This window comes from Callorhinus ursinus, unplaced genomic scaffold (assembly GCF_003265705.2).
Source record: "Callorhinus ursinus isolate GAN/ISIS: 27379988/994484 unplaced genomic scaffold, GSC_fseal_2.0 scaffold4, whole genome shotgun sequence".
Classification (NCBI taxonomy): domain Eukaryota; kingdom Metazoa; phylum Chordata; class Mammalia; order Carnivora; family Otariidae; genus Callorhinus; species Callorhinus ursinus.
The window spans coordinates 34,779,113-34,793,392 of NW_027397066.1; the positions used below are offsets into that span (position 1 = coordinate 34,779,113).

The 14,280-nt window shown below is 42.4% G+C and overlaps 1 pseudogene; it reads right to left on the bottom strand.

Annotated features, from left to right (window-relative positions):
* Positions 1-895: 895 nt before the first annotated feature.
* LOC112835469 (TOM1-like protein 1 pseudogene) overlaps positions 896-14,280 on the bottom strand; it is a 29,674-nt pseudogene continuing 16,289 nt past the window's right edge.

The following is a 14,280-nucleotide window of genomic DNA, read 5'->3' on the forward strand; positions in this document are numbered from 1 at the left end:
GGTTTCAGGAGTAGAATTTAGTGATTCATCACTTACATACAACAGCCAGTGCTCATCCCAACAACTGCCCTCCTTGATGCCCGCACCCACTTAGCCCATCCCCCCGCCCCTCACCCCTCCAGCAAGTCTCAGATTGTTCTCTGTAGTTAAGAGTCTCTTATGGTTTGCCTCCCTCTCTGTTTTTATCTTATTTTCTTTTCCCTTCCCTTCCCCCATGTTCATCTGTTAAGAAGTACAAATTGACTTTTACATTCAACTTTAGTTAAATGAAGGCACTCCATAGTTTTATTATTTTGTAATAAAATAATCTTCCTCTACTCTTCTCACAGGTTTGTGATGTGTTCTCTTCTAAATGTAGGAAGGCCTGTGAACCATAAGGTGCTATAACTAAACTGGTTTGCATTAGTACAATGAATTTTTCTTCTGCTGAAGTTTTAAGTGAATATATATGTTAAACCAAGGTCTTTTGAGATAAAGCTGGTGCTGTGCTCAGCAACCATTAATGTTACTCTGGAACGGTTACTATTCTGTTAAACTTCATTATTGCAGAGGAGAAATGTTCCACTGTGGTTTTGATGCACAGGCAAGTCTTGTCTTCTGAGCTTCAAAGCTGCCCAGGATCTACATTTTTTTTTTTAAAGATTTTATTTACTTGAGAGAGGGAGAAAGAGAGAGAGAGTGGGCACGAGTTGGGTGAGGGGCAGAGGGAGAAGCAAACTCCCTGCTGAGCAGGGCGCCTGATGTGGGACTCGATCCTGGGACTCCAGGATCATGACCTGAGCCGAAGGTTGACGCTTAACCGACAGAGCCATCCAGGGTAGACCCATGCCAGGGTCTACCTTTTAGAGAATTGGCACCTCTAATGTAGCTAATGTGCCAGTCATCCACTTTCACCTCAACGGTCACTATGACTTAGAGCTCTTTTGTGGTGATAAACATCAATTTTTTTATACATAGCTTCTATAGTGACAGCAGGAGCTGAGGGATCAAACTCCATTACCTTGTAGTAATTGGGTGGCTGGAGATCATTCTTTGTCATTGTTGAGTAATTGCTGGGCAAGGATGATAGTCTCTGGCTTGACGGTGTTTCTGGAATGGTCTGGAGACTAACTGGCTATAGTAGTAACACTGTATTTGAATGTTCTGGAAAACTTTCATATGTAGGACTTCAGGTGAGGTTTTGGCTGGTCCTTTGAGTAAACATGGGTGTTTCTGTGTTTACCAAGGCTGACAAATCCACCTGCGGTTGAAGACTAAGTTTCAAGTTGTTTGTTACAGCAGGACTTTAAGTCTGGAAGCCGAGCATTCATGGTGCTGAGCATTCCCAGAGTGGCCCCATGCATTGAAGGGCTGGCACTTAGGTCAAAGAGATCACAAGATGGGGCAGCATGTTCACTGGTACTACTGGCATCTTCCCTTTGGTTCTTGTTTTGCTCCAGAACCCTTTGTTGTTTTTGAGTAAAGCTCTTCTCCAAGGATAGCATCGTTTAAATCCTCGTTCCCTTGAATTAGCTCAAGAGTTGGACCTTTGGTCTCCACTGCCGTGAGCCGCGGGTCCATGATCCTGCCCTGCGCCTCCTGACCCATCTTACAAAGTGCTCATCCCAAACTCTCTTTGTCTTCATGATTTTCAGAGCCAGGAATACAGTGGGTCTGCATCAGTATGGTGGACAGCACCCTCACATTCGTTTTCACTGTATCCAATTCACTGTGCAATTGTCCAGTCTGGTTTGGGACCAGTGTAATAGTAGAGCTCGGGAGAATAATTACCAAAAGAAGCGCCGGTGCAGTAGGAGTCAGCGAGACCCGAGCAGTCTCTTGTCTTGCTGATTCAGCCTCAGCATCCGAGGGAGGAAACTGAACACCTTCCTTAAGAAGGTCAAGGTACACTTCTTTCACTTCACCGACATCCATGCCTCCTGGGAAACACAGTGACCAAATCTTAATGAAATTTAAGGTTCTATTCTGAATGTCTAATGGCAGAATGGATCTGGGATTCAGCAGCTTAACTAGATTATCTTTAATGAATTCCTTCTTCACAATCAGAGATTGGAAATTTGGGCTACAGTCTTGCATGCACGTCAATAAGTGACAAGACAAGTTGGATTTCTTTATGATTGTAGTTTTTTTGGAAATCCTTTACTTCAAAGCTTTCATTGAATCTTTTTGTCCACCACGGGCAGTGTGATTTATGTCACACATGTGCATGAACTGGCCCCAATCTTCAGTCTGAATGCTAGCGTATGTAGCCTTTTGTATTTTGGGGTGTTCTGTCCCTCATTTGTAGGTTACAGATACAACATTGTTTCAGAGGCAGGATTCTGTTCATTCTATAGTCGGCATCAGTCAACACAGATAGTCTTTGTGGAAGATTACTTAGGTATCAAGCCACAAAAGACATCCCTGGTGGGGAAAGTGGTTGGGAAGAAGTGGAGAGTTAAATCTTGTTCTTCAGCACGGGGCCCTACTTCCACAGAACGCTCATGAGTGGCCAGTTCCAGATGCTTCAGATTATTTGCGTCCCGGTTTAACTTCCAGACTTGAACTTTTCTGAGGGTGCACTGCTATAGTTTGTTCACAGAAAGACGGCCCTTCTTGCTGTGCCCTGGTGGTAGTAGCTGGTTAGGAACTCTTTCTCCATTGGTTACAGTCCTGCAAGGCCTGTAGATGTAAGCTCCACCGGCCACCTGAGCCAGGCAATCTAGAGGTGCCTCTTGGGCCGGTGCAAAAATCAGGGTACCAGAGGAGGGTCTGAGCCCCTTCCTGGTGATACTGGTGAGCTGGAAGAGGCAAAGGGAGAGCAGGAAGATGGTGCTGCCTGTGGCCATCCTGGAGAGTATTTTAGCAGGCCCCTCGTATATTAGATTAGTTGGACAAGCAAATACACCTTCTTTCACCTGTTGCTGTTTAAGGTAGTTATTCACAAATTTTATAAGGCCTTACCCTTCTTTGGAGGCTGTGCAGCATCGCCCAGATCCCTGCTTGAGGATTAAAGGGCTTAGTCCTCTAGCTACTGAGAAGGTTGTTGGCTAATGTCTCTCTCTGGAAATTGCCACCTGGTGGAGAAAGAGCCTTCTTGCCCGGGTCACACCCCCCACTGGGGAGAGCCCTCAACTTGTGATGCTGAAATATAAATACCCCTCCCCCCTCTCCTGGCTGGGGAGAGCTCGGAAGGGCCATTCTTGCTCTCGACTTCCCTGTGGGGTTGGCTGAGATCTTGTTGTACCTGCTCCATAGCCCAGCTGCCCCCTCTGCCCTATCCTGCTTCCTTCCTTTTCTTCCATGGGTATTGAACTAAGGGCAGTCCCAAATATGCCTCTCTACCTAAATCAGCATCTCAAAGTTCGCTTCCTGGGGAACACAACCTGTGAAACCAGGTCTCAGTGGGAGGTGAAAAAAAATAGTTCTCAGATCCTTATCGTGTGAGAAAATACTCACTTTTGAGATTTTCTGCCTTTGATCATTAAAAAGGAAAGAAAAAAAAATGACCCTTTTGGAGATTCGCTAGGTCTTTCTGCTGAACTAGACACTCTGCTGTGTATTGTTTCCCTTTCTTTACTAACTTCCATCCTGGTTTTAATTTATCTCAAAATACGAATAGCCTGGGGCACCTGGGTGGCTCAGTCGTTGGGTGTCTGCCTTCGGCTCAGGTCATGGTCCCAGGGTCCTGGGATCGAGCCCCACATTGGTCTCCCTGCTCAGTGGGAAGCCTGCTTCTCCCTTTCCCACTCCCCCTGCTTGTGTTCCCTCTCTTGCTATGTTTCTATCTGTCAAATAAATAAATAAAATCTTTAAAAAAATATGAATAGCCAAACCTACTCGAACCCATTTTGCAAGTGAAATTTGTTGCAGAACAGAAAATTACATGAGGAACTGGAAGAACAAGGCATTTGTTGGAACAGGAAACGCAGAACATTATAGCAGAATGGAGTACTTCTGGTAATGATGCATGGGGTGAAAATGATGTGAAAGGGAAATCATTTAACCATGTAAATTGAATGAAGGAGCATCCCATGAGAATGACCCCAGGCCCCAGTTTTCAGGAAAAGAAAATGGCGGGTATCGGAATGAGTTCACCCTGGCGCATGTGGCATTGGGTCCATCAGTCTACTTGGGTTGGGAACCTGGTTTCATTCTCTACTGGAGCATGAATTCGTTTTCATTGCAACGGTCCTTCTGCTTCTTGGAGGGTAAAAAAATAGGCCCATTTTATAATATACTGCAAGATATCTCAGGGTAGGAGCTATTTTGGGAAGGAGGATTTTCACAAACACATTGGTGACTCCATTTGAACTGGAGTGTCAGTTAAAGGTTTCAGTAACTGGTTAAAACAGTTGCATTTGCTGGAGAAAAGGAAGAGGAAGAAGGGCTGCTACCGTTGTCATTGTTTTTCTTTTTTCCTAATATTTCCTACCAAGCAACTGCTTTGGGATAATAACAAAATGATTTCACTATGGAAAAAATGCAGAGAAGAAAAACTGGAGCCGTTTGATTGGCTAATAATGAACATAAAGGACTTCATGCTTGTTGAATGGCAGATTGAAATCCAGTGTGTATTCATGCAGATCTTATGGGGGTGGTGTTGGATTGGACCACAAATTAGTGCTGGCATTAATGAGATGGAGGCAGTAAAATACAGAGAGTTCCAATAACCAGGGTCTCTGATAAGGCCCGATTGAAAGCACCCAGACCTTTCAGGCAGGTTCTGTGTGAGAGCAGAGCAATAAACAACAAAGAGACATTCAAAATGGGGGAAAACTGGGGATTATATAACGGACTGAAGCGGTGTTAGAACGCTTGGTTAAAATGACAGAGCACAGCTGAGTGACAAACATAGCCTCGCCTAGAATAATGATTTTTAGAAACAGACACTGTTTAGATGCTGCTCAAATGATCAGAGAGAAAAATTATGCCTTTTTATTATAGGGAAGTTGGTCTGAATGAGGAACTGCTCTGAGACGATAGCACGACCACCACCCTTAATCCTGATACACCTTCTGTGCGACATGTATTGTGATTTATGGCCGATGATGCTCTGAACATTTGTTATCCTGCTCTGTCCTCACGAAGTTTGCACACTGATAGTTGAATACATGTCTGTGCACCCTGTTAGCTTTTGAAGTCCATGACTGCAGGAACTGGATCTTACTCTCTTTGTGAAGCTTCTCCTCTTTTCCATTTCATTGTTCATGAATCCTCCAAAGTAATTTGTTTCAAAGAACACTGCCAGGTGAAAAATCTCCCTTTGCCAGCATTTCTGGGATTATCTGACATATAGAACAAATGCTATTACGGCAAAATTATATTACATGAAGACATTAAGTTGATGAATGAACAGAAGACACTACGTACCATTAACGTGGGTGACTTGCATTTGCATGGGAGGAATTCTTGGATAATCTCAGTCTGTGAAACTCATCCACACCTGCTGCAGGTGTGTTCTCTTTCCCAGGCAGGCTAACAAGGTTTTGATGAGCATGTGTGCTCATTATAGAACCTCCTGGCTTCCAAGAGCCCTGTCAGTAACTTTTTAGGAATTGGTCTCCATGTTGTCTCAGGTGAACCAGCTGGTGCCTCTCCTCTGGAGCCACCCATGCTTATTTGTTGCTCAGCCTCCAGTCTTTTATTTCCTGAACCTCTAGCAAAGCCCTCGGTCCTAAAGTAGTGATGGCCTGCTTTTTGTTCAAGGCACACACAATGGTTGATGTGTTGCTATAGGGGGCATGATGGGTGGGAGAACTTACTTCGTTTCCCAGATGGTCACCATCTTGGATTTCTTTTCTTCCACATCCTCATTTTCCATATAACCTGAGTTATTTCAGTCTTCCAAGGGCCTCGTTGGGTATGCTGGCCTTTAACCTGCCTTTTTGTAATCTCTCCTCTCTATTGAAGTTTGATATGTGTGCAGCACAGAGCCTGACATACAGCGTATGCTTATTTAGTAAATATTGAAATGAATTGAGCTACCCTCCATGAAAGAGGCCCTTCTATATTCCTTGTATATATGAGAACAGTTATGAGAACATCATTGTATATATGAGAACAGAGAAATCATATCTATAATCTTAGATAAAAATTTACAGTTGAGGAGACCCTGAGAAATCAACTAAGCTTCTCCATCTCATCCCTATTGCTTGTTTTGATAAGAAAATTAAGTTAGAAAGAAATTGACTTTCCCAGTGTCTAGTAGTTGGTGGGTGGTTTAGTAAAGGCTAGAACCCTGAGGCACGGTTAATGTCTGTGTCCCCATTTGTCTTTCTCAAAGTTAAAGACAGTAAACATAGAGCTAATCCTTTGTGTATCATATTGATCTTTTTAAAAAAAGATTTTATTTATTTATTTGAGAGGGGAGAGAGAGAGAGACAGAGAGAGTCACCCAGGTGCCCCAACATACTGATCTTAATTTCAGTATCTTTCTGCCAGGCATGGCATGCCAATGGTTTTTAATTTACATTTCTTGATGATTTCATGTCTTTCTATACCAGGAATTTAAGAAATGTCAGGGAAGGAGAAGTTGGAAGACTTCCTGAACTGGCTGTTATAGAATCCTAGAATCTTAAGGTCAGAAGAGGTGGTATAGGTTCCCTAGATGAGTCATGCTCTGAAGTTTGAATCTCCATCTACAACATTCTGACAAGCGGTCGGCCAGACTCTGTCAGAACATTCCTAGCCTCTCTTTTTGGGCAGAGATGACTCTTGGGAATTGACCTAAAGCCATCTTCCTGGAGCCTTCACTTGAGGACCAAGTCCACCCCTTTGGGGACCCTCAGAACAGCTGAACTTCTGATCCCCATGGCAGTTCTTCCAATTTGGTTCTCCATGATGTTTCTCTTTCTACATTAACAATTTTTTCCCCACCAGTATTTCCCATCCTTTTGAAATCCAAGGCAGGTACTGAAGATGATATTTGCATAGCATCCTGGGGTGAACCCGAGGAGAATTAGGGATGTCTGTCTGAGGAGTGGTGAAAAAATCATTATGTTTTTTCATTATGGTATACAATTATGAGAAGAAAATAAAATATTCGGAAACATGTTAAATATTGAAATTGTAGAAAGCTTCCAAGTAAAATCTTTTCAAAGGTTTGAAAATGAAACTTAGCTTGATTCCATGAACATAACTTTTAATACCAGGTTTTATGTTTGAAAGGCTACTTATGATTCCTGATCAAGACTTGTTGGGGCTCTTGGGTGGCTCAGTCGTTAAGTGTCTGTCTGCTTTCGGCTCAGGTCCTGATCCCAGGGTCCTGGGATCGAGCCCTGCGTCGGGCTCCCTGCTCGGCAGGAAGCCTGCTTCTCCCACTCCCCTTGCTTGTTGCTGTCTTTCTCTTGTCAAATAAATAAATAAAATATTAAATGATGGGGCACCTGGGTGGTTCAGTCAGTTAAGCGTTTGCTTTCGGCTCAGGTCCTGATCCCAGGGTCCTGGGATCTGTCCTGGGATGGAGCCCCGCATTCAGCTCTCTGCTCAGCGGGGAGTCTGCTTCTCCCTCTCACCCTCCCTCTGTACTTTCTCTCTCTCTCTCAAATAAATAAAATCTTTAAAAGAACACTTGTTAATGATGAATTACTCGAATTCTCAGTAGTCTTGATGGACAGGAAGCCATGATTAAAAATTTAATACCATTTCTTCCTATCTATAGAAAACATATAGTAGTTAAAATTATAATTAAAGACTCTAATAGCTCTCTCTTTACTTTCATTGACAAATAGAATCACCTTAATGAACTATTACAAAATAAACACACAACTCAAGAAATAGAACATCCCCAGGAACCTAGAAGATTCTTACTTCCGCTTACCAACCACTTCCCCTCCTCCTTGCGTAGGAGGTAGCCACTCTCCTTACTTCTAATACAGAGATTAGTTTTGCCTGTTTGGAACCTCATGAATGGACTTATATAATATATATTCTTTTGTGTTTGGCCAATGTTGTTCAATAATGTGTCCATGAGGTTCATGTGTATTGTTGAGTGTAGCCATAGCTTGTTCTTTTTCATTACTCTGTAGTATTTCATTTATCATTCCATTGTTATCTGGATATTTGGGTTGCTTCCAGTGTTTGGCTGTCATGACTAATGCTGCTAAGAACATTTGTGTACATGTCAGTGACCCCTATTTATGATTTTAAGGGATTATCATGCTTTGTTGCCACTTGGAACTGATCTGCCCTGGAGGAGAGCCTAGGCATTCTCCCTGGACACAAGGCAAGTAGAGATTCCTTCTCAAACCACGAAGCTATTCTTCCTGATAGATATCCTGAAGTCCTCTGTGAAATAATAACTTTGCACTTCTATTTTTTTTTTGCTTGATGAAGTATGTATGTATGTATGCATGTATGTATTTTATTTCCAGTGTAGTTAGCATGAAGTGTTATATTAGTTTCAGGGGTACAATAGAGTGATTCGACAGTTCTATATATCACTCAGTGCTCATCAAGATACGTGAACTCTTAATCCCTTTCTATTTTTTAAGGTGCTTTCCTCTCTTTGAATTCCAGATGTGCAATCCACATCCTTGCAAGAGAAGAAAACAAAAGACTGAGTTGTGAGACCGTTTCTTAAGGGGGACAACCTGTGGGCTTCCACAAAGTAAAGGTTTGACTCAGTTGGTGACGTTGGAGGTTCTTTCCTACTCTGAGACCTACAAAGCAATGAAATATTTTAAAGGAAGGAATAAGAACCCAGGCAACTTTATCTTCCTCTCCGTCTCCATGGTGATTGAAGCACAGCCCTTTCTTACTCTGTAGCATATTGTATCCCAGTTGTTTGTTTATGCTCATCTCTCTGGCCCCCTAGGGTCTCTTCAAGGATCCAGATGAAATCTTCTTCATCTTTTTTAGCTCCTAGCACAGTGCTTGCACATGGTAGATTCTCTTCTTGAATTCGTTCCTCAGGGTTACCACTGGACAGCTGCAGAGAGGAGGCTGGAGATTGGCCCTGAGAATACATCAGAACTTTTCAAGTACCTCCAGATTTTTTCAAGTTTGTTCCTTAGGGTTGATGATCCAGTATTAGCACCCAGAGGCACAGAATGGCTTAAAATAATAAAAAACACATAGTTAATGCTAATTGAATCTTTCTAGTGACCAGGCACCATTCTATGTGTTTTACATTTATTAGCACATTTAATCCTAGCAAATCACCCCTGTTTTCAGGTGAGGAAGTTAAGGCTCCAGCAGGTTAAGTAACTTAAAGTCATCCAACCAGAAGGACAAAAGCAGGATGGGAACCCAGGCTGTCTGGCTGTGGAGCCCATATTACAGCTATTCCTCTATGCTGTGTCTACCAAGAGATGCATAGGACAAATATCCATTGATTAGTTTTTGGTGGAGATTACTCCCTGTTTAAGGAAGAAAACAGTCTCCTATGTTAATAGTTCTCTGAATAAATTCACAGTTTTCCAAATGGAAGCCTTGCGTGGGAGTTGGGTACAGAATCTCAACGCATGGTGCAGAGGGTGAGAGCATGGGCCCTGGGGACATGCCATGGAGTTGAGTCCTCACTCTGCCTCTTATTCCTTGTGACAATTTATATAACCTTTTGGAGCCCGAGTTTTCTTATCTATAAATTAGGGACAGTCACTTTTAATTTTTTTTTGAAAATGAAAAATATAAAATACTTAGCATTACTAAAAAAAATAATAAATGGTAGTAATATTACTGGTAGTGTTGGTATTTCTATTAGTATGATTAGCTGTGGCATGACAAAGGGTCTTTTCTTTCTAGGGATGTTTCTTTTCTGAAAACCTGTTCATCTCTAGCCCTCTACAATCACAACCTTTTCTCTCTCAGGCAATTTTAGAAGAAAATAGACTCCATCTTCTTCTCCAATACTCATTGTTTTGTTGTGCCAAAATATACACAACATAAAATTTACTATTTTAACCATTTTTTAGTGTACAGTGCTCTGGTAGGAAATAAAGTGTTGTGCAGACATCACCACCATCCATCTCTAGAACCTTTTCATCTCCCAAACAGAAACTCAGTACCCATTAGACAATAACTCCCCATTCTTCCTTGCCCCTGGCTCCTGGCAACTACCGTTCTATTTTCTCTCTCTATGAATTTGACTACCCTAGGAGCCTGGTGTAAGTGGAATCATACAATATTTGTCTTTTTGTGACTGGCTTATTTCATTTAGCAGAGTGTTTTCAAGGTTCATCCGTGTTATAGCATATGCCTGCTTGTCCTTCCTTTTTTAAGGCTGAATAATATTCCATGGTATGTATATATCACAGTTGCTTTATCCATTCATTTGTAAATTGGTTGCTTCCACCTTTTGGCTGTTGTCAGTACTGCTAAGATTATGAGTATACAAATATCTGTTTGAGTCCCTGATTTCAGTTATTTTGGTATATACCTAGAAGTGGAATTGTTGAATCCAAGTTAATTCCATGTCTAATTTTTTGAGGAACCACCATACTGTTTTCTCAGTGACTGTACCATTTTATATACCACCAGCAATGCACTGGGGTCCCAGTTTCTCCACATCTTTACTAACACTTCTTAGTTTCTGTTTGTTTTTGTTTTAATAACAGCCATCCTAATGAGTGTGAAGTGATATCTCATGTGGGTTTTTTGGGTTTGCTTTTTATCATTGTGGTTTTGATTTAAATTTTCCTAATGATTGGTAATGTTACTCATCTTTTCATGCGCTTATTGGCCATTTTTTCTCCAATATGCATTTTTATCTTCTATGAAAAACACGTGCTCCCACTCAACTCTTAACATTCCATCAATTCATGCTGGGCAAGTCACCATAACAATATTTATTGTAGGTGGTTGTTTCATATTTTCATGATACTTCAGTATCCTCCAAGTCAGCACATTGCTGGACTATTGTAGGGTGAGCTACTTGCAATAGATGGCTAATCTTAAATGCTGGACATTGATCTTTTTTACCATCAGTTTTAGGGGGGGTTTTTCATCCATCTGTTGCTTATTCTGATGGGCAAGAAAGGTTTCAGTAGGAATTACAGCAGTGTGCAAGTAAACCCCATTGAATGAATGATGAATGAATGATGCGTTTCTTCCCTCTCTCCCTTACCTCCCCACGTCCAGTAGGTCCCTGCTGATCCTCCCTCCTATATGGTTTTCAATTCCCCCCTCCTCTCTTGCCCAAGGTCTCTGAATTCAGTAAGATAATGCTTGCAATGTGTTGGCTCTGTGCCCTGCACACCATAAGCATGCCATTCATGGTAGCCTTTCCTATTAGTAGTGGTTGCTTCAGACCCTTGTCACCATTCCCCTAGGCTGTTGCAATTGTCACCTCTTCTCCTGCTTCCAGTCTTGTCCCCATCAAATCCATCCCTTAAATTCTTCCGGACATTTTTAATTTTTTTCATAGCACACATCTTATCATCTCACTCTCTGCTTAAAAATGCTTTAGTGGCTCCCTAATGCAATTCAGTTTCTAAGCTCAGCACATAAGGTCCTCCAGCATCTGGCTCCTGGCTAAAGTTGAATCCATCTTTGGCTGCTTCCCCATGAAACCCTGTGTTCTGGCCAGAGCAAATGCCTATGCTTCTCTGAACATACCACATAGCTGCACAAGTTTATGGCTTTGCACACACTCCTCCCTGTGTACAAAACGTGTTCCTGCCTCCTTGTCCTCCAACCCCAGTCCATCCTTTGAGACCTCACCAAGGGAATTCTTTTACCTGTTGTGTTCCCTGAGCTCAGGTTTTCCAGGATGGCTGGCCGTCCTCTTGTTTGTGCTCCTGTAACTTGTACATTGTCACAGATAATTCACGTCTCTGATGAATGTGACAGAAACTGCTGACGGCATCTTAGATGGAAGTTTCTCTAGCATTAAAAATAAAATAAAATTTTGAGGTCTCGTCTCCACTGGAAACCCTCTAACGGTATCATTTCTTCCCCAGTTGCTTTGTAATTATTATTTTTTAAATGTCTGCCTCCTGACTACTGTAAGACATGGGAAAAGGCCTGGGTCACAGTCTCCTTTTGCTTCGCAGTGCCTGGCATGGTGCGTGACACCAGACATTTATTGAGCACCATCTGTGTGCCAAGCACGGCTCTTAGGGGCTGTGGAAATTGTAAGGAACAAAAATCCTGCCATCCCTGAGGAAAGCCTGTGCGCAGCCCACCATTTTCATTTCCCTCCTACTCAAAGGCTGGTGTTATTCACGGAGTTTTCTATGATTAGTAATATAAAGGGGGAAAAATCACTCAGAGAGAAAATACGAACTGTCAGATGAGAATGAAATTATAAGTGGTAAGAGGAGAATTAGATTAAGAGCAGTAAGCATCATGGATTTATAAAAACAAGTCATGTCAGACAAACTTAATTGCTTTTCCTGATAGAATTACCAAATTAGGGGATGGCAGGGTACAATATCCTGAGAGCAGTTTCCTTCAACGACCAGGTAATGAATATTATTTTTGAAGTTAGCAGAATCCTTTGAAATAGTTATCTGTTGAAATTGTACAAAATGAATTCAAATTGACTTTGATGTGAGTCTGGTTCACTGACTTGACAGCAGATTGAAAAGGAGAAAAGCCAAGGCGACTACAAACAGTATGGCGCTAAGCTTAAAGGTACTGCTTAACAGGAGCTTGGGGGTCTTTTTATTTAGATGTGTTTATCATGGTCATTATCAGGGGTCAAAGTATGATTTTGTGGCATTTAAAGGACATTGAGAGAAAATCACAGTACTTGGGGGAAGTCATTGCACGGAGCACAGAAATGAGATGATTCTCTATTATCATTATGATGGTATGGCCCTTGGAGTGATAATACCCAATATTTTGCATAGTGCTTTAAACCCTTGCTACTCAAAGTGTGGTCTGTAGACAGCAGGAGGCTGGGGAGCTGTCAGGATCTGGGAGCTTGTTAGAAGTGTAGAATCTTGGGGCGCCTGGGTGGCTCAGTCGTTAAGCCTCTGCCTTCGGCTCAGGTCCTGGTCCCAGGGTCCTGGGATTGAGCCCTGCATAGGGCACCCCGCTCAGCGGGAAGCCTGCTTCTCCCTCTCCTACTCCCCCTGCTTGTGTTCCCTCTCTGGCTGTCAAATAAATAAATTAAAAAAAAAAAAAAAGAAAAAGAAATGTAGAATCGCAGTTCCCACCCCAGTGAATCCAAATATGCATTTTTACTAAGATCCCCAGGTGATATTTACACGCGTATTGGTTTGAGAAGCACTGCTGAGCTTATTTCATATTGTTCTATATGATTTGATTTTTAGACCCTTCTCAGAGGTGCGAGACATTGCACTGACCTAATGGGGACTAAGCCCCAGTCTCAGTAATTCCACTATTTACCCTTTTTACTTTGCTTGAAAGTAAATCAGCTGATGAAGTTGCGTACTGGGGGCAGTGATTTCAGTGGCTTACACTGGCTTCTTTTGTAAAGAGGAACTAGCCACCTGTGCCTCCTCACAGTGTTTTTATGTACCATGCATGTATGCCATCTCCCTGCGTCCTTTAACATCCCTGAGAACTGTCACTGTTCTCATTTCACTGATGTGGACTGTGATGTTTGGGGTGTTAATATAATTGGCCTAAATTCATATTTCTAGTAAATGGCAGAGCCAGAGCCAGGATTTAAACCTAGGTCTGTCTGACTCCCAAAAGCCTTGCTATTTTGTATCTATATATGGCAGGGGCTGTGTCATGGCTGTATGTGACAGGGATTTCAGAAGCTGGCACAGAGAGAGGGATTCACTGAAGAAATATTTATTGAAGGGGCACCTGGGTGGCTCAGTCGGTTAAGTATCTGATTCTTGATTTCGGCTCAGGTCATGATCTCAGGGTAGTGAGGTCACGAGCCCTGAGTCAGGCTCCGTGCTGGGTGTGGAGTCTGCTTAAGAGTCCCTCTCCCGGGGTGCCTTGATGGCTCAGTCGGTTAAGCGTCTGCCTTCTGCTCAGGTCATGATCCCAGGGTCCTGGGATTGAGCCCTACATCGGCCTCCCTGCTCAGCAGGAAGCCTGCTTCTCCCTCTCCCTCTGCCTGCCGCTCCCCCTGCTTGTGCTTTCTCTGTCAAATAAATAAAATATTTTTTAAAAGTTTGTAAAAATAAAAGATTCTCCCTCTTCCTTTGCTCCCCCTCCCCCCAAAAAAGAGAGAAAGAGAAAAAGAAGAGTCTTTACTCTAAAAAAAAAGAAATATTTATTGGGCATCTGTGATGTTGTAGGAACCACTGAGATTATTCATGAAGGAATAAAACAGACCTGGGCCCTGCCTTTGTGAAGTTTACAATCTAGTAGAGATGGGAAAGTGTGTGTGTGTGTGTGTGTGTGTGTGTGTGTGTGTGTGTGTGTGTG